Raw genomic sequence first — 22,121 nt, forward strand, 5'->3', positions numbered from 1 at the left:
AGCGGAAATAAGACTAATAGATGTCTCCAAATAGTAACAGTTTTTTTTTTTTTGGAACCTAGTTGACTAAGCTGAATGAATTGACTGAGTTCGGTTGACTGTGTTGACCGAGTTAAGCGGGTTGACTCACTGAGTTGACCGAGTTGAGGCGACTCACCAAGTTGACCGAGTTGGGGCGGGTTGACTCACTGAGTTGACTGAGTGACGGAGTTCATCAACTGAGATCGATCTGGAATCGTCCCGAGTTTGGGCGATCTGGGCTGGAATCGATCGATCTGGAACCTCCCTGAGTGAGCGACGCTGATGTGGACCGAACGACGCTGCTGTGGTTGAGCGAACGACGCGGCTGAGCGACGCTGCTGTGGTTGAGCAAGGATCGTGAGCGATCTGGAAACCGACCGATCTGGGTTGAACGGCGCAGGTTGACGGCACACGTCGATTCTGAAGAAGCCGGACTGGATTGAAAGAGCAGGTGGTCTGAATTGAAGGCTGCCGGTCTTGGTTGATGAATAATTGACGAAGATCGGTCTCGGAAGAGACGAAGATCGGTCTAGAAAAAGAAATAAGGAGACAAAGTCCTTTCGGATCTTTGCTCTGATACCAAGTCAAATAAGACAGTATTGAGAGAATGAATTTTCTTGTATATTATTACACCCATTTTGTGGTGTATATAAAAGGGTTACAATTGTACTACAACGTACTACAACTATTGTGTACTCCTGTACTACACAACATATACAAGGTAAGTAATTACAATAATATATTCCCTTGTAGTCTATTCCTAATAGGGAACGATGACTCACACTAACATATATTGAGTACATAAACAACATGTATGACCAACAATTTGGATCCGTAAAAGAAACAAGCATAAAAACTAAAAAGCATCTATGGACCAAACTATCTAATGGATAGATAAGCTAGAGGTAGTTGAGCAAACATATGCTAGATATTGAGCTTTCAACTCGCATTAATTCGAAGACGGCTCAAAAATGTGGAAATGATGGAAGTTGTTCAAATATGCTTCAACAATGACAACAATTCTTCACCTCACAGCAAATTGACAAACATCATGGAAAGCATCACAACACATAACAATGGTTAAAAATGGCAAACCAACCAACTTGTGTTTAAAGACATTCTGAGATGAACTGAGCATCAGTTGAGAATGCAAGACAACAGATAATAACTAGAAAATGCACACTGAAACTATAAAGGCAGAGGAACCAAGTGCACATACCGACTTTGTTTTAAATGCTGTTTTTATTTGATCGAAGACAACCTCTAGCTGCGCACTACCATTTTAGTGACACTTACAGCATTAGGGTTTCTTAGCTCCTTTCTGAATTTGGTGTTGCGTCAGTTAAAAACGCATATCAAAATACTTTTATCAACAATGATGAATATATATATTTTAAATGTAAAACATTTCTATCATTAGATACGGACATGCTGTGCAACCCTGAACCAATGGAGCCACAAAAGGATATATACTAAGGATTTTATGTACAATCTTATCTAGACCGAAGCCTAGAAAAAATTCAAGATTTGAAACCATATACAATTAATTCTAAAGCTTTTGAAGCTAATAAGCTTTCATATATTTCCATCAATTCACAATGGGGAGAAAAATATATCCCATAGTGAAGCTTCAAGAGATACGGAAGTCTATCCTAGCTTTTGTTTTCACCTTGGGAGTGAATATAGGTACACAAATATGAAACTACTCTATGCACCATCTCGACAATACTTCTCAGATTTTCTCTATGTTGATTTCCTATAAGTTGAACTGGCTGTCAGTATGTTTTAGTTGTTCCATTTCAGTAAAGTAAACTGTACAGCAGCAGTGTAAGGAAGAAGTTTATAGTCCATTGGTGATTCAAATGGCAAGCAGAAGAAGAGATGTAGTGGGAACCTACTAAATGCACTGTTCCACTCTGTTCATCCTGTACTTTGATACTTGATGAGCCTGAAAATATCCACGGGAAAGTTACAATTAGCAAGCAGATAACAACTCATTTTTGTCAACAGTACATAACAAATTCCACTTATATTCTAAAATTTTCTCAGTAAATCCGAAGTGCAGACAAAACTCAAACTTCAGTGAAGACTGAAGAGGCAAAATTTAATTTTTAGTTAAGAAACCGGTAACTATAAACCATTTACTTTTCCTCTCAAATGGTCAAGATATTTCCTTTTAACGGAGTCACTTTACATTAGTTGTTAGATGGACAACCACTTATAATCACCAGTTCAGTTTCACCAAATTGAATTACATTATGACAATAATAAAGAAACAGAAAATGCATATGGCAAATATTGATGCAATACTTCTGAATTTAATTAATCAATGACATAAGATATAGATGATAAAAGAAAACTAAAATGCCAGCTTCACCAATTGTTATATCAGATTGCAAAGCTGAGCGACAGATTACTTATTTTGCCGTCTGCCCTTAATTTCATACGTGCCTAAATAGAGGTGTAGCCGTGTAGGCTATCAAGGGGAATTTTAGCGTTAGGACTAGTGATGAATTGGCTATAAAGATTCAGTTATGGGGATCAGAAGCAGATGCTATAGGAGTCATTGCATGTTGCCCACACCCTAGGATGTAGACTTCAGCTAAAAAGTACCTGGAAAACAATAAAGGATACGGATATATTAAAGAAACACTAAATAACTCTCCTACCTCCAAAAAGAAGGTAATATAATTTCTGGAAGAGCGATATTTCCTCCTTGATGCATGTAATAACGCCTTTATAGACATGCCAGGCTGCTTCTCTTATTTACAGGCTCAAGTTCTCAATAGAATGCACTTTTGTCCCATTCAGAATGAAACTCGTAACCTTTCACTCCCAAGTCTTCTCCTAGACCGAAGGTTTATAATTCAGATTTCAGAGTTTAGGACTGCCAAAGTAGAATAATGGCCTACAAGGAGTTAAGCCCACAAATGTGTCTGCTTTACGCAATAGGAATTTTCCTAATTCTCAATTGTTATCCATTACGTAGTTCGAGAACTGAGCATATTGTTTTACCTTTTGTCTCTGCTAACCAAGAACTGACGGAAGTTTTTGTAATGGACAGTGGCTTAGTGGACCCAACTACCAAGCATGAAAGAAAGCTCGGTAAGCTTAGCAATTGGAAAATTCATACAATATATCTTATATATATAGATTATAAAAAATCCATGCAATATGTACATGAAAGTGATCTTGTAAATAGAAGAATAACAGCAATCTTAAAGTGATAAGGAAATGCAGCACAAACAGATGACAACAAAGCAGACCACATAACATCTCATATTACATTAAGATCAAGCTGCAGGGGTAAAAATTATAAAGATATAAAAGAATGAAAATTGTTGTAAATATTAATGTAGCTATTCATGTAATAGCAATTACTGTTGCGTGATATACGCCAATTAGGATTGATTGGTGATTAACATAATATAATTACCGATTGATTGATTTGTAATCAGACGAGTGATTGGTGTAATCGTTGAATAACTACCTTTTGTATACCTAAGGTAGTCCTATATAAACCTCATGCTGAGATGAATAGAAACACATTCCATTCTCTACGTCATATCTCTCTTCTCTCAAACTCTCTTACTTTATGTTTTACAACACGTTATCAGCACGAATAGTTCTACCACTGAGACAAGATTGAGGATCGTCAACCAAATCTCTAAGATTGTGAAACGCCAACAAAGGAAGGATGATCGTTCAACTTGCTATTCCAAATCACTATCTTGCATGTGAAAGATTCATCCATTCTGCATCGAGTAATGTTTTCTAAATTCTAATTTTAATTCATGTTTTTTCAAGCCTTGATTATATGAACAAATCAACATGAAGCATGAACCATGTTTTGTTTATTATTTCAAATTTTGTATTTCATGCTTATTATCTTGATTACATATAGAAAAATCTCCTATGATGCATGAACCCCCAAATTTACATTATTAATTTATTTGGTTGATACATATATATCTTTTATATAAATTTGTTCATGTTTTGAGATTGCAAAAGGAAAATTTGACATCACAAATCATCGGAGTGGCCAGTAGCTGCCAGAATTAGCCACCGCATGGGCTGAATTATTACGCTGATCACCATAATGATTTCATGACATTTACTTCCTTCATTATTACCCCTTAATACCGTACATTAAGTTCATTATCATAATGGCTTTACAATATTTATTTACTTCATTACAATTCCTTAATGCTGTACATTAAGTTTATTGCTGTAGTGATTATGTAGTACTTATGGGGTATGTCATGATGCGTTAATGCCAGAAGCATTTAAAGAAAAAAGAAAGGAAATAATTTTTGTATTAAGTTATTTCCGTTATGTAACTTAATGATTTAGTAACGTATTGAATTTATTTATGTTGATAGTTAATGGTGAATATTAAATGAGGCTGAGTCAGAAACTCAAATCAAGCCCAAACAACAAACCCAAGCCAGAACCTCAGGCCCAAGTTGCAAGGCTAGCACAGAAGCTCGCCATGTGTTGTCATGGCAATGGTTATGAATCTTCTCCAGCTAGGCTCATCCAGTTGGATATGATGTCTAGGTATGGTTCAGATGAGGCTGTGTACTTAAGTGAGCCTTGCTCCACCTAAACCTCATCATTCCTTACCTGGTCGTATTCAGTTGGAGTTACCGAAAGAGTCGACTAGTAACATTTCATTCCTTGGCAAACCAGTCTGAGCCCAACAGACCCACTCTCCCTCTGTGGGACCTAGCAGCCCAGCAGGCCTCACACACCCTTTGACTCGCACATGAACTCCCGGGTCACGAGCTCACAGACTAAGCCTTGTAGGCTTCACTATCATGCCCACTCATTCTTTGGTCCAGTAGAATCAAATGAAAGGAAAAATGATTTGACTATACTGGGGTTCGAACCCGGTTAATATGTATGTCAACAAGGCACGCTAACAACTTTGACATTATGACTGTTGTAAATAGATTCACCATATTTATGTGTGATGTCATCAATTGATTTGTGATTTCCATTTATCCAATTTGTGAGATATTATTTCAATTTGCTCTATTCAATATTATTTTGTTATTTGTCTAAGTTTTTGCACTAGAATATATGTTTAAAAAATGCATGTACCTAATGAACTAGAAGTTCATAAATGAACTAATAGTTCATACATAAATCGAAATGTAGTTTCAGTAATGCCATTTAAGAAACTTGAAGTTTCCTTCATAAATTCACCACACATGATAAAACCAGTAGATTTTACATGTCTAATCCGATTTTTCATACCATGTTATAGAACCTGAAGTTCCTATTAGTTGCTTATGGACGATATTACCCAAAGCGCTACGATTATTTGTTCCTTTCCTGTAAGAATGTCAAATCTCAACAACTCAACAAGCTTGACTTTGTTGCTTTGGAGGTTTCCGGAAGAAACTATCTAAAGTGGACTCAAGTTGTGAAAATTCATCTGCAAAGAAGATGAGATCAAGAATCAATGCTGACAATGACGTCACTGAGGCTTTTAAGGCGAGTGCCATAAATTAAAAAAAAAAAAGAAACATATGGAGAGAACACTCCAAGTTGAGTATCTGATGAAGAGGATCCACAGACTCTTTGGGTCGCTCTGGAAGAGCGCTTTAACCATCAAATGACCATTTTCTTGCCTGAAGCAAGACATGATTAGTAGAACAAAAATAGCCCATATGATCGTCAGCCAAGTGGCCAAGGCGCACGTAATCCGGCTCCACGTGGTGGAAACCGTGATGCCCTAACTCAATAAGGCCGAGTTGAAAGGAACACTGGTCTGGCCCGTCATTGCCAGAATCAACATGATCTTTGCTATCAATGTGGAAAATTAACCACTGGTCTTGAAGCACACATTGTAAATGTGGAAAATTAACCACTGGTCTCGAAGCACACTTTGTCGAAGGGTCAATTCCTATGGATACCACACTAGAGATCATGGACTTCTAAGCAACTATTGGACATATCGAGAATTGAAACTCAAAGACATGGATATGATTGTCCATTGTGCCATATTTACTTCATCTTTATGAATGATGTTTAATTTTTCAGATTATTTTGTGGTGATTTATGTTTCCAATTATTTTGGATTATGAAAATATGGTTATGTTCGAATATATTTAATTCAATAAACTTATTTATACATGTGATATGTTGAATTAAATAAATGAATAGGCATATTCTGTGGGGAAGTTTGTTGTCTGGCTAATAGGGTTATTGCACACACCATACTCCCAGATCGGAGATATTTTCCAAACTTATTACCTATTCATACCTCTGTGACAACCGTATTAGGTTAATCCAACCTGCTAGAGGGCTATGGAAAAGCCCACTTTATGTTGTCCAATGGTATTGAACTTACCATTAATGAGGCCTTATGTTCTCCACGTTCCAGAAGAACGTTATTGAGTATTAAGGATATTCGAACCAACTGTTATCATGTTGAAACCACTGAGAAAAAGGAGTGGAATATCTTTGCATAACCTTCAGGTGTGCGGCCAGAAGTGTACATTGAAGAAATTAAAATCTGTTAGCTAGAAGCTAACTGATTTGAGCAACTACTTGTTATGACATTACCGTTTGAAACACCCAGGTCAAAATATGATGCGCCGTATCCTCAACTAATCACACAGGCATCCCCTTCTGAATAAGGGTCTTGTGTTTTGTGACACATTATGCCAAGCTCTTGCTCGTTAAGAATGTTGAAATACTAGACCATCATATGCAAAGACTAGTGTATACGCTATCTTTTTTCTGCACATAATGCAAGGGAAATTTGTGGACATATCCAACCGCCATGCAAACCAGTTAAATATTATTGGTTTTGGTTGATGCATCGACAAAGTGATTACATGTTACACTATTGTCCATAAGAAAATACTGCTTTTGCTAAACTCTCGCCCAGATCAAGAAATTGAGGGCACACCACTCGGATTATCCCGTAAAGTCCATAAGACTTGATAATGTCGGAGAGTTTCCAACAAAGTTTTTCGATGATTATTGCATATCCCTTGGGATTGATGCTGAACATTTAGTTCTTTATGTTCACACCCAAGATGGTCTTGCAAATAGAATCTTGGTAATGCACACCAAGCTTCTATTTTCTGCATGGGGCTATGCAATCTTGCATGCAGCTATGTTGGTCCGGTTGAGGCCCACTGCTACCTAACCTTACTCCGTGTTATAGCTAGTGACTGGGTACGAACCTGAAGTTTTGCACTTACACGCATTTGGGTGGCAGTTCTCGTGCCAATTGTGCCGCCACAGCGTACAAAATTGGGTCCTCAACAAAGGATGGGCATCTATGTCGATTATGAATCCCATCCATTTTGTGCTGTTTAGAGCCCTTGATAGGCAATCTCTTTACCGCTAGATTTGAGGATTGTCACTTTGATGAAATAGTCTTCCCGTCGTTAGGGGGAGATAAGAACGTCACCGTTCCTGATGAATGGCGTGAATTAACATGAAATGTCCCCACTATGTCTCATCTTGATCCCCGAACCGTATGAAAATACTGAAGTGCGGACAATTCTAGATCTATAGAGTATAGAATACAATATGCCAGACACTTTCTCTGATCTAGCTAAAGTGACGAGATCACATATACCTGCTGCAAATGTGCCTGCAAGGATAGACATCCCCGTAGGACGTGTCATTAGGGGTGGGTTCGGTTATGTACCGGAGCTGCAAGCCCAAAACCACCTACCGTACAGGACTAGTTTGGTATGTAAAATCTCCTCCCATTACTAGCAACAAAAGTCGGTATACCAACATCTTGGTATACTGAGAGACTCGGTTGGTATCGGTTGGCTGGGCCTCAAACCAAGTTTATAATTAGGCCACATTCCGGCCAGAGCCCAAGAATTGAGCCCGCTAGGCAAGGCAAGCCCAGATGTTGTAGAGTCAACCCCAACCCAACACCACCACCTCTGCCATCCCTCCACCACCGCCCAGATCGCGCCGACTCCTCTGTCGGCCCACCACTGTCGGACTAGCACAAGGAAACTATCCCTAGCCAACAACAACAAAGATCCAACCACTGCTGCTCGTCGAGGCTTGGTCATCACAACAAAGATCTATTTCAACCTCCTCCGACCCCAAACCAGCAACCAAGATCCAAATCCCAACCCCTTTAGCTCTGCAAGACCCGAAAATCCACCCCTCAGCGCCCCTGAACTCTCCTTCCTCCTCCCATCTACCATCGTCGCTTACGGCCAGAGCCCGTCCGACGACAGTTGGAGTGACAACAACGAAGTTTGAGGACTGATGAGCTCGGATTCGAGAGAGAGACTGAGGTGAGAGAAGCAATTTACAGGTTGCTATTTTTCAAGAAGAAGAAGATAAGAAACGAAAGAGACGGGAAAGAAGAGGAAAAAGAGAGATAGAAGAGAGGGGAAAAGAAAGAAAAAGAAGAAAGAAGAAAGAAGAAAGAGAAGAAGAGTCCAAAAAGGAGAGAAGAATAAAAAACTAAGAAGAAAAAGATAAGAAGAGAGACAGAAGAGATGTGAAAAGAAAGAAAAAGAAGAAAGAAGAAAGAGAAGAGAGGAGAGAAGAAGAGTCCAAAAAAGAAGAAGACTGAAGAATAAAAAACTAAAAAAAATATGGGTATTATACATGAGTTCGGTACGGTACGGTATACCGTGTATATATGAAAATTGAAACCATTACCGTACCATATGTGTGGAGTCGGTACGGTTGAACCGTACCAAGAGTTCGGTTACCAACAATGTCGGTTACCAACTTCTTTGGTTCGGCTCGGATTCGGTTGGTTGGTTTGTCTCGGTTGAAAATGCTAGCCCTACGTGTCATCTCAGATGGACGAGGTACGACCATGGTGGCTAACCAGTCATATGTCCCTGCCCAGAAGCAAGGTAGACCATTAGGTTCAAAGGATTCTTATCCCCGGAAGAGGGTAAACTTGGCACAAACAAATCCTTTTGACATCGCAATCTCAAACCGATTAATCTCACGAGATAAATCCGGATTATGGGTCTGTCCTAGATGAGACGACGTTGGGGGATGCTCCAACATTTGAACCCACTCCCGAGAATAGAGAAATCTCTGTAAATTTAGTGAGATTTGGAATTGGAATGAGATTATCATTGATGATGTGTTTGTATTTGCGGTGGCCACTGAAACTATAAAAAGCGATGAAATCGAACCTTGCTCCGTTGATGAATGTTAACGAAGAAATGACTGGCTAAAATGGAAAGAAGAAATCTAGGTCGTATTAGATTCCTTGACAAAGAGAAAGGTGTTTGGGCCTGTTGTTCCTACACCTCCCCATGTTAAACTTGTAGATTTTAAATGGGTATTTGTAAGGAATCATAATGAGAAAAATGAGATTGTGATACACAAGACTCGTCTAGTGGCGCAAGGATTTCGTTAATGCCCTGTGATTGATTACAAGGAGACATATTTTCCCGTAACGGACGTTATAACACTCAGCTACCTTATCAGTTTGGAAGTTTCCAAAAAAAAAACTGAATATGCAGCTTATGAATATGGTCACAACTTAACTCTATGGGGATCATAATACAGAGATATACATGAAAGTTCCTGAAGAACTTATGATACCCGATGCAAATAGTTCTAGACAGCGAAACATGCTCTCCATTCGTTAGAGACGTTCACTTTATAGATTGAAACAATCCAGACGGAGTTGGTATAACCGTCTAAGTGAATATTTGATCGGGGTGGGATATATGAATAATAAACTATGCCCATGCATGTTTATTAAGGAAACAAGTTCTGGGTTTCCAATTGTGGCTGTCTATGTCAAAGACATGAATTTGTTTGATACTCCTGAAGAGATCAAGGAAACCACAAAACACCTGAAGTCTGAATTTGAGATGAAAGGCCTTGGGAGAACAAATTATTGTCTCGACCTGGAGCCCGAGCACAGTGCAGATGAAATTTTGGTCCATCAATCAGATTACATCTAGAAGATGTTAAGACGCTTTAATGAGGATAAAGCGAAGTCTTCAAGCACACCCATGGTCGTCCGAAGTCTAGAGAGACCCGTATTGTCCTACAGATGATAACGAAGAGATATTGGTGCCAAAAGTCTCATATCTAAGTGCAATAGGCGTATTATTGTACTTGGCTCAATGCCCTAGACAGGAAATCTCATTCGATGTGAACTTGTAAGCTAGATATAGCTCTGTGCCAACACGCCGCCTCAGTAAATAGCATAAAAGACAATTTTCGCTACTTCAAATGTATGACAGAAATAGGCTTATTCTATCCCTACGCATCAGGGAATGGATCAAACCCTCTTTGATCCTCGGAATGATGTATGCCTTGTTAGATATGCTAACACGGGTTATTAATGTAAACCCATACAAGGCTTGTTCCTAAACTAGTTATGTCTTTACTATTGGGTATATAATAATATCTTGGAGGTATATGAAACAAACTTTATTGCTACCTTTTCAAATTATGCTGAGAGTCTAGCTCTTCACGAAGCATGTTCAAGGTATTAGTTTTACCTAGTATATAATTTTCAGGGGGAGTTGAAATCAGGGGAAGTATCCCGAAGAATACCCATTTGACTATCGTGTACTCTTTTTATCCTTCGTCCAGGGTTATTTTGTCCCACTGGGTTTTGTTACCTGGCAAGGTTTTAACGAGGCACATCTTTAGCATGGTCATCCCACTTATACTATATCCTGAAGATGCTTTGATATTCGACACATACGCATTTGCTCACTTTTCCCTTCGACCACGGGTTTCTCCCACTGGGTTTACTTAGCAAGGTTTTGGTGCAGCAACTCTAATGCATCCCTCTTGTCGACATACTACCTACTTATGATCCCGATGAGAACTTCACCCATCTCTGAAGTTCTGATACGTCTACTCCACATTCATGCGCGTTGTGCTCTTTTTCTCCTTCGACCAAGGTTGTTTTTTCCCACAGGGTTTTTATTACTTGGCAAGGTTTTTGACGAGGCAACTTAGAAGCGCACAGCAGGGGCAACACTGTTGACATGGAATATCCAAGGGGGAGTGTTATAAATATTAATGTGGCTATTCATGTAATAGCAATTAGTGTTGCGTGATATACGCCAATTAGGATTGATTGGTGATTAATGTTGGAGACATCATTGAGTATGAAAGTGTGTGCAAATTTGTGTATGATGTTCCTTACTTCCAAGTGTAGAAGGTCAAGTTTTAGTAAGGGAAAGTGTAGAGTATCGTATCCAAGGGATTGAGGGAAACTCCACCCTAGCTAGATTACCGCAAGAAAGCCTAGAAAAATTATGCAATCTACCTTTTTACAAAGTCACAACCTTAGCCCTTTGGAAGCTAAAGATCATGAGGATGGTATTAACAATTATGGTAGTGAACGGCTTGATTGATTTTAATTTTTATGCGAACAAATTAAAAGTACACAAAAATAAAGTATGCAAATAAAAATAGAGATTTTGATATAAGAGAGAAATAGAGGCTTAGGCATCACACCTAGCCTTACTCATGCACACAATGTAACCCAAATTTAATGTAACAACATGTTTTGATAAATTCCCCCTTAGTGCTTTGATGAAGCTACCAAGAAACCAACTAGTCATGCAATTTAACAATCTCTTCCAAAGCAAAGCTAAATTACACAACCTTTATACCATTCAAATCTTCCGGATTATAAATGGCCTATGGTGCCATGAGCCTAAATTCTTCCGGAACCTAAACTCACAACATCATGCTTTAATTTCAAGGTAAGAAATTCAAGCAACTTAGTTCTTCCCGTAGGAATAAGCTAAGTCACCACCTATTTAGCTACATATGCTCACGGAATCAAGAGTTTATCAAGTTCATGTTTTCGATTCATTAACTTCCTAAAGCATGCTTCTAGGTGATAAATCTATGAACACACTTAGGACACATTAAAGTATAGTAGCCAAAAGATTCAAAACATGCATAAACATCAAAGAGCATAAAGATTACATTGTTTTGTGCACAAGTTTGGCTAAGGCTATGCCCTAGCCCCAAATTAAACTACTCACAACTCATATTTACACAACTACAAGCCATGAACATCATAAATAACAAATAAAAGAGAGCAAAGAGTGGAGAACAAGTGATATACCCACGGGTTTGACTCTTTTTGGAGCCAAACCAAAAGCACAAGATGGCTCCCTTGTCTCCTAGATGCTATATGAGAAGAGAAATGCTTCAAAGTATAGGGATTTCGGTTTCTAGAACCCAAATCACTATACAATTCCACAAAATCTCAAGAACAAGGTAAGAACAAGGCTTGAATGTGTGAGAATCAAGAGAAGTGATTGATCAAAGTGTGTAGAAACTTCGGTTTTGGTGAAACCCAAGTGGCTACACACCTCTCTCTTACACAAAATCAAAGAACTATGAACTAGCTATGAAAAACTAGAGAGAAACTATGCTAGAACTAGAGAAAAGAGAGATTTTGATGTTGCAAAGTGAGAGACTAAAAGGGTGAACGGTTTTGGGGAGAGAGAATGGACTATTTAAAGGCCAAGGCAATTCAAATCAAGGGTGGAGATCAAAAGGAATCAATGGTGAGATGTGATTGACAAATGTGTAAGCACAAAATGTGGATCTAATTTTTGACTCTACATAGAAATGACCTAGAAAGCCCATAGATATTTTGGTGGAGAAGAAAAAGTAAGGGTAGAAGGGTAATTGTGTGAGGGAACAAGGTAATAAATATGAGACAAAGGTGTAAGGTGTAAGAATGAGATCATTTGTCATCTTGCAAATTTTGAATTTCAAAATAACCTAAACCTAAAGTCTTCCCACCCAAAGTTTCTAGCCCTAGTCAGCTCTTCCTTGTCCTCCACAACTGTTCTTGGTCGGCCAACTCAGCCGGAAATGTCCGGAATCCTGCGTTGACCACCGTTGACCCATTTTTTGTCCCTTTGCGCACTTTCGTCTCCTTTCTTCCTTCAATTGAATCTCCACCGAGAGTTCGGAATTGGCCTTTGACTTCTTCATACAAAATGTTCGTCCATGAGTGTAGATCATCCAGGTAAAATTTCAGAGCTTAGTTCTCCTTGGTTTGGCCGGAAATTCTGCCGGAATCCGTACAGGTCCGGTTTTGCAGTTTTTGTCTTTTAGTTGGAAAATTGTGCCTATCTTTTGAAAGCTTTCCACTCCGAACTAGCTCTTGAACTCTTCATAAGAAATGATCCTTAGGATGTCTAGAATGGATCTGGAAAGTTTCAACTCATTTGAAGTTCATTTGGTCAGTCTTCCACTTCTCCTTCTTTGCCTAGCTCGGTTTCTCCTACCTGGAGTAGGAAAATGTGCTAAAGTTGACTTTTTAGTGCATTTCCAAGCTTCTCCATCATTTCCTAGCATGACAAGGAAAACATAATAAATATATATAAATAAACACAAAGGTTAAGCAAAAGTACAAGATTAGGGGAATAATTAGTAGGTAATTATGGACCTAACAATTAACAGAATATAATTAGCGATTGATTGATTTGTAATCAGACGAGTGATTGGTGTAATCGTTGAATAGTTACCTTTTGTAAACCTAAGGTAGTCCTATATAAACCTCATGGTGAGATGAATAGAAACACATTCCATTCTCTACGTTATATCTCTCTTCTCCCAAACTCTCTTACTTTATGTTTTACAACAAAAATAACATGATGCTCACAGTTATACTTGGTCCATCCAATGAGTTGATTTTCAAGATCATGCAACACTAGCTTATTTGAAATTACCAAATCTACAAGGAACACTGAAAATGATCAAATCCCAGGCTCTAATGCTTTTATTATAGATAACCATCATGTACCATGCCCATTAAGCCCAACACTTAACCTTAAATGTCGGCATCAAATAATAGCCCATTTTGAATAATTGCAGGATAGTTAAAAAAAAACCCTAGGAGAGTTTTCCTCTCAACCTAGTCTTCAACAGCGCCCTAGCCTCCTTCCCTAGTTTCCTGCTATCACTTTCTTCTCGACTTCTCTCCATCCAATGGCTTCTATTGATGCTATCACAACAAGCTTCCCTGCTTTCCTTGCCCTCGATGAAGGAGGCAGCGCTCCTGACCTAGGAAAGATTGGCGCCGTTGCAAGCTACTGATAATGATGAATGTTTGGGCTTGCTTTCTCTTTGAGACTTGACCCTTCTGAGAGTGCAATCGCCGAAACCAGTTGAAAGTCGCCGGAGAAGCTCCAGCTGCTGCAGCCGCCAGATCTGCTCAAATGAAGAAGCTGAAGCAGTGGCTTGGCTTTGGGATTGCTGTCGTCTTTAACCTTACCCACTACGGTTTCGGACCGAAAAGCCCGAAAAGCCGACACTAAACATAACGGGTTGGGCTCCTGTCGGTTCTCACATCTTAAATAGACTGAACCGGCCCGGACCGATTACTTCGGGCTTGGTCTTGGTTCTGGGAAAATCCGGGCCCGACTCGACCCGAGCCCAGGCATAAGTGCAACACAAAAAAGTTCGGTGTTCTTGTGCTTTAGTTGTTCTTCCTCTCTAATTTTCATGACACATTTCAACGTGTTTATTCCAATACAAATAAACTTTCAATAAAGTGAATTTTCAAAATTAAGACTCTTCCGGAGGATCTACATATATCAAGTGCTAATTTGGTCCATAAGAAATATGAATGGATAATGGACAGTAATGTTTGCAGTTCCTAATACTTACAGAGGGGAACAAGTAGTCATGTGGATAAACCTTCAAAGAAAGTGAATTTTCAAAATAAAAGGTGACTGCAGGAAATCCATCGTCAACACTGCAAGTAGAAGCAAACCATACAAATATCAGGAAAGCATCCTGTACTACACAATTTGAAATAATACTTGATCAATTTGTAGTACGGCAGATCAATGTATCATCTAATGAAGAGATCACAAAGACATATATCAAGCTGGAAATAAGCAATTCAGGTGACAAATTGTATAGCTCAAAAATCATAATAAGCGTAATGTAACATCAATATCAAAACTAAAAAAATACCATTTACTTACTGAATACATTATACACGGAAGCATCTGAAAGAGTTACCTATTGTCTGATGATTTTTATATATAACTATAGATACCTTTTGCAATGAACTAGCAAGAAGTTTATATATTGTTGAAGGATCAATATCAGGATTATGTGTGCCATATTAAACTAGGATTACTTTCTATTGTTATAATAGGAGAAGATTGTTCTAGATTCCTAGTTCTCTAATTAGAACAATAACAAGAAAATCAAGCATCAAGAACACCCAGTAAGTTTTACAATTAAAGTTCCTGCTTTCTGTACTTTAAATTTCACTTCTTTTTCTTGGGGACTTGCAACCTCCCTTCTTCTACATCCCACCTTTCTTGTAATGTGGGTTCGATTCTCAAAGCAGAATCGTGGGGAGTTTACGCTATATACAAACTAAGAGTGTTCGTAAACCGCGGACTAAGAGAATGCGTGAGCATCGAAATATTACGAACTAAGAGCATTCGTAGGCTACGGACTAAGAGCGTTTGTAAGCATCAAAATTGGACCATTTAAACGTCATTGTTTCTATCTAAATCCAAACTTTGGAAACTATCAACAAAGACATTAGTTACAACTCTTTCGCAACTAGGCTCATCCAATTAAGTGTGATGTCTAGGAGAATATTTGAGATAAGTGGTATTTAAGCGACCTTTGCTCTACCGACATCTCCTCTTACTTTCCTGGTCATGCTTAATTGGAGTTACTGAAAGGATTGAGTAATAACCATTTGTAGAGTATTGATTATTATTATTTTGGATTAGATTTTGGTTTAGAAACTTCGACGTAATCATTGGCTTTCATTGAAATAAAGTGTCGATTTTGATTCGAACTTTATTCATTCAAGTAAAGGTAAAGAGATCTCGACATTAGGGGGAGGCATGATGTCTACATGTTTGATCTCGAAGAGTGAAGGGCGTGTTGTACTTTTTTTCTCCTCCTCGAGTTTTTTTTTTTCCCCACACCATTTTTGTTACTCGAGCAAGGTTTTTAACGAGGCAAATGTGTTGTCACGATGACATCACATTTGGACGACACAAGGGGGAGTGTTGAAGGATATCAGGATTATGTGTTCCTTACCAAACTAGGATTACTTTCTATTGTTAATTTGTTATAATAGGAGAAGATTGTTCTAGATTCCTAGTTCTAATTAGAATAGGATTCCTTGTACTCAAAGATTATGTACTTGTAAAAAATGAAGCGGAATCTCTTTTGGCTTCTCCCAAACCCTAGCCGCCATGGTTTGGGATTTCAAACATAGGTGGTCGGCGCCAACACCAAACAACCCCTCTCTTGCTGTCTCTCGATGCCTTCTCGAGATCATCCAATGTTGACTCACTTTGACCACCTTTCAGTCGATCTTCCGTGCACCAAACGACGAGAATCTCAGACTTACGAGTACTGACAGCCAGTCTGGAAAATCATTGGGGAGCCTTGATGCTTTCTAATGTGAGATTGCAAAGAAGGATTTTTCAATTGATTGGGGTCGAATCAGGCCAAGCAGAGGACGACTTAAAGTTGCTGACGTCGCGACGGGATTGGCTACAACTTTGACATCGAAAGCTAGTGACGAACTGGGGTTGAAGTGGATCGTCAGATGTGACAGTGGCTTGGACGACGATGGTTCGAAATGGTTTCTGAATTTCCACCGCAAAGGGTGTGCAGGTCCCGCGAGGCTTGATGGGGCAGCGGTCCTGGTGGCAGCAGAGATCGCATTGGTCGAGGATGAGGGGCTGCCCTCTCCTGAAGGGGTGTCCAGAGTGGTTGGGTGGCCCAATTCAAGATGGAGGCCCAAACTAGCTTGGGTGCAAACTCAATTTGGTGCCCTAGTTGGTTTTGGACTGTTCTGGGCCCGGGCCCTAGCGCTACAGCAATTGGATTTTGGAGTTAGACTACTACTGCAATGTGGACTACTATGAGGCCCTCACATTTTGGATTTATGTATTTTGGACCCAGGCAATTTTCGTCTCTTGTATTTGGCCTATTTACTATGTCCTAGTTATCATAGTTTATAGGTTATGTTTTGGTTTTCCAGCCTACAGAATGAATGTTTTTCCTATACATCTAGGTAATGAGAGTTTTTTCTAGTGCACCGCAATTGAGCGCATTGGCATAAGAAGCTCTCGTACACTATTATCTTCTGTTTAGAGTAGATTTTGTTATGCTAGGCTTTTGAATAAAGGAGTGGAAATGTTTCAAATGAAATTATACCTAATTACCCCAATAGGGGACTTGTATTGTGCCATTCTGATTTGAATTTGCTTAGAAATGAAATTATTACTTGGTCAAAAAAAAAGATTATGTACTTGTATCTTTTATATATAGAGGCTCCTATTATCAATGAAAGACACAACTATTCTCCCAATTCTCTTTTCCTTAAACATATATAAATTTGTTCACATGCAAACAAAATGAAATTTACATCTATGATCTCTTAACATTTATGGCCAAAGTTTCTTTTCTGGGTATAGTAATTGCTGTTATCAAATTCCAGTTAGTCTTTACGCTCAATTTAGTCTAGAATTTTGTATCATATGCAATACAAGCTGTTAACTAAGGAATCAAACACTCAAGACGTGATTAATAATAACTTGGCCCTCTTGGCTAAGTAGGGTTGGAGGTTAGTGCGTAATCCGGGTTCTCTTTTGGCTCGATTGTATCAGGTTAAGTACTTCCTAGATGGAGATTTCTGGTCTAGTGGGCTTTCTTTATCTCCCTCTGCATGCTGGAGGGGTATCCATGCATCTAAACACATTCTGAGGAGGGCTGTTCGGTGGCAAGTGGGGAATGGTCTGCAAGTAAGGATTTGGGAGGATCCGTGGATTCCGAGACCTTCTTCTTTTCTCCCTATTATTCGGCATGAGAATGGGCCGGAGAGAGTTTCTAATTTGTTACTCCCGGGTTTTTCTTGGAATCTGGCTTGTATTAATCAATATTTTGTGGCTGATGATGTTGATTTGATTTTATCTATGCCTCTTAGTAAGAGGGCTGTCCCTGATCGTCTTATCTGGCATTATGATAAGAAAGGTAGATTTTCTACCAAGAGTGCTTATGTGTTAGCTTTTGAGGAGCTTCATAACTATGGAGAAGTTGCTACTAGTTTGGAGAATCTTTCTTCTTTTTGGAAACAGATTTGGTTTGCTCAAATACCAAGCAAGGTTAAAGTTCATTGGTGGAAAGTATGCTCTTCTATCCTACCAACAGCTGCTTTGTTGTGTACTAAATGGGTTTTTGTTCAGGATGGTTGTTGGTTTTGTAATGATCATGATGAATCTATTAATCATATCACAAGGGATTGCTAGTTTGTTCAGGATTTGCTCTCTCTTTTTCCGGAGCTACATGGGGTGTTACAGATTGATTTTAATGAAAGTACGTCAATTACTACTTGGTTGGCCTCTTGTTTTGATATCCTATCTAAAAAGAATGTGGCTCTATTGCTTATAGTTGGATGGTTTGTTTGGAAAGAGCGCAATCTGAGAGTGTGGTCAAATCAGTTTGTCTCTTGGACTCACTTACAGTTTCAGATTAGATCATTTGACATGTTGTTTCAATCTACTTTGGCTACACCTCGTAGTACTGTCTTGAGGGGTGGGGCAGTTTGGTCACCGCCTCCTTCCGGCTAGCTTAAGGCCAACTGTGATGGAGCCTTTGATTCCTCCTCCAAATCTGGTAGAGTAGGAGTGGTTCTTCGTGCTGCTATGGGGCATATTGTTGGTGGAATTTGTTTAAAGGTCAACTCTGTTGCCTCTCCAGATATTGTTGAGGCCATGGCTTGTAGGGCTGCTTCTTCTCTGACAGTACAATATCATCTTTCTCCTATTATGGTTGAGACAGATTGTCAGAGTTTAGTTTATGCTATTGAGGCTGGGGGGGACTTCATCCTTGGGTCGTATTATTGAGGACATCAACTTTTCTCTTGGGATGTTGGTGGGTTCTTCCTTGAGACATGTGTATCGTGAAGCTAATATGGCTGCCCATAATCTAGCTAAACTAGGTTTACATTCTTCTTTAATCTTTCATGGAGTGGGGTTGTCCCTCCTGTTATTAAAGCTTTGTGGCTTCTCATTGTACTCTTTGATTGAGTAATACAATTCGGTCGTCTTTTCCCTAAAAAAAAAAAAAAAATTTATTATTATTTTTTTGAACACACGAGAATGCACTTATCTGCTATCTTCTCCTAACAGAAATATCAGTGGCACGGAGATAATACCTTCCCGAGTACTCAAAGCATGTATACTCGCCATGAAGAGTGTGAATTTTCAAATCAGGCTACTAAGGGAAGATCTATAAACAAGATAATATTTCTATTAATAGTGATAAAGAGATACTAAGAGCATCAGCAGTGGGGACATCAACTTGAGGACATCAACTTTTCTCTTGGGATGTTGGTGGGTTCTTCCTTGAGACATGTGTATCGTGAAGCTAATATGGCTGCCCATAATCTAGCTAAACTAGGTTTACATTCTTCTTTAATCTTTCATGGAGTGGGGTTGTCCCTCCTGTTATTAAAGCTTTGTGGCTTCTCATTGTACTCTTTGATTGAGTAATACAATTCGGTCGTCTTTTCCCTAAAAAAAAAAAAAAAAATTATTATTATTTTTTTTAACACACGAGAATGCACTTATCTGCTATCTTCTCCTAACAGAAATATCAGTGGCACGGAGATAATACCTTCCCGAGTACTCAAAGCATGTATACTCGCCATGAAGAGTGTGAATTTTCAAATCAGGCTGCTAAGGGAAGATCTATAAACAAGATAATATTTCTATTAATAGTGATAAAGAGATACTAAGAGCATCAGCAGTGGGGACCTATTTTTGGGTCCAAAATGAAAATTTGGGTCTAAAAGTTTGGAATTGTGCTGCAGTGGGTTGGAGAGAATTGAATTCATAACTCCCGAAGACTTAAATTTTGGAGCAGATTTGGTGCAAGGAAGGACTCAAATCCATATGGACTCATAAATTGTGGGACCCACCACATGGGAAACAAAATCTGAAAATCCCACTTATTTGTGTTCCGAAGCTTATGACGTGGGAACCACCATCACACACCATCATTCTTAACGGCTATATGATATTAAAATGGGTGGCCCAGATTTGTTGCTTCTTCAATCCAATGGTGCACAATTAATTAATTCAATCATGCCAATTCTAAAATATGAGTCTAAAATATGGGTCCAAAAATAAGTCCTGCACCACTACAACACCTAATAAAAGTAAGTCTTTTTGTATACTATTCAGATGGACTTAAATCACTATTCCAGCTTATTTGGACCCAAATTTGATCTAAAAAATGAGTCTCCACTGCTGATGCTCTAAAGAATTATATAATGGAAAACTTTTTACAATAATCATCAAAAGAAAGAAGTTTAATACATCACATACCTTACTTACTAAAGGGCTCGTACACAACGTCTGGAAGATAGGCCAAAGTTGTACCGCTGTCAGTTATAGTCCCTTTTCTATCTCCCGCTTCAAATACATCTATAGAAATATTTAGAAAAGCACGGCCAACTTGAACTGCCTTCATATTGACATTGTAGTGTGGCCTGAAAAGCAACAGCCACAGAGTGAGGAGTTGAAAAACAATGCAACACCATTTCAAACCTAGTAAAGCATACCACGGGGAGTTCTAGAGAGAATTGCGCAACCATTTACCCAACAGATCCTTAACTCATTTTTTAGACAGCTAGGAATGGCTAATGGGAATACAAAAAGCTACCAATGAGTAACCCTCTCATATTTGGCCTTTGACAATGTATTACATGAACTTTCCTTTCGTCACTAGCTACTACCTTCTTATAGAAAAATCCTCGTTACTTTTGAATGCTACTAGAAACTTTGGCAATCAAAAAGAAATGAAATAAGTAGGAGGCTATTCAAGACCAACTGAATCAACATGAGCTCCCTGGAATGACACCCATTTTTCAACCATCTAGTCTCCAAATATGTAAAGATATTTCATAGGAAGTTCTTTAGAATTATAATCGGCTGTTTGTCATAATTCTTTAATACTAATATTACATAAGCCACCTTTAGGGAATTGCAGTTGGATGGTTAGGACATCCTATCTTTGAAGATAAAGAGGGGTGTGAACTTCATACGATTTTTTTTTTTTTTTTTTTTTTTAAACATTTCAATAAAAAAATTGCATGATCCATTTTATTTAAAATCACTTTCTTGCTCTCACAGACTCATGGGAACCAGTCCATATAAGTACAGCTACTCTGTGCTCAATGCTCGCTCATAATATCCTCATGTTCCGTTCGCTTCATGATAAACTGACACACTAAAGTACGGCCTTCAAAAAGGACTGGTTACTAGAACTAGAATACATAACACACTTCATTTGTTTAACTTTTTCTGTGATAGCATATACGTACTGAAGCTTATATCTATCATGCAAAGAAAAGAAAGAAAGACCACTTAATCATAAAGAAAACATATCTTTTAGAAAATAGCATGTTATATCTAACAAAATGAATAAACACATAATACTATAGTATAATGAAAAATATCACATGCTGATTTGGTACCAATGGAGTCATATTAACTTTCGGCCGCACAACACGCCCAATAGCAAAGATACCGCATCCATTCTTTCCATCTAAGCAGTGAGCAAACGTCTTCTTCACTTTTCCTGATGAAGCTGGCTGTGAAATTATGGATCAATTGGACTTCCCAAAGCCAAGTATTCCATCAAGTGCTTCTTCATCAGATGAGCCTATATCACCAGATTGTGCGGCACCACACCGATTGCACAAACATCAGAAGGCATGAATACCAACAAAATACTCATACACATGCACCTGCACATTAGCAGACATTGATCCTTCTACCACATATCAATCATACATCTCATATGACAACAAACCCGTCCCACCTAGGTGTTGTCCGGACTAATCGAGACAGCTAAGCCATCACCTAGCGCCTAGACGAGGTCTAAGCGGACGCTCAGATGAATTTTTAAAGCAGAGCTAAAGACTATCATATAATTTGTCTAAACTCCAAAAGTGACATGCATGCACTTAGTTGCATCCTCTTTAACATACAAAAAGATGATTATTTTAACTTTACAATTATTTAATTCTCTACACTAATTTTATCTTTTTTCTTATTTTT

The 22,121-nt window shown here is 38.7% G+C and overlaps 1 pseudogene; it reads right to left on the bottom strand.

Annotated features, from left to right (window-relative positions):
- Positions 1 to 1,763: 1,763 nt before the first annotated feature.
- LOC121052834 lies at positions 1,764 to 21,751 on the bottom strand (annotated as a pseudogene).
- Between the last annotated feature and the right edge of the window lie 370 nt (positions 21,752 to 22,121).

Source organism: Rosa chinensis, chromosome 4 (genome assembly GCF_002994745.2).
Source record: "Rosa chinensis cultivar Old Blush chromosome 4, RchiOBHm-V2, whole genome shotgun sequence".
NCBI lineage: Eukaryota > Viridiplantae > Streptophyta > Magnoliopsida > Rosales > Rosaceae > Rosa > Rosa chinensis.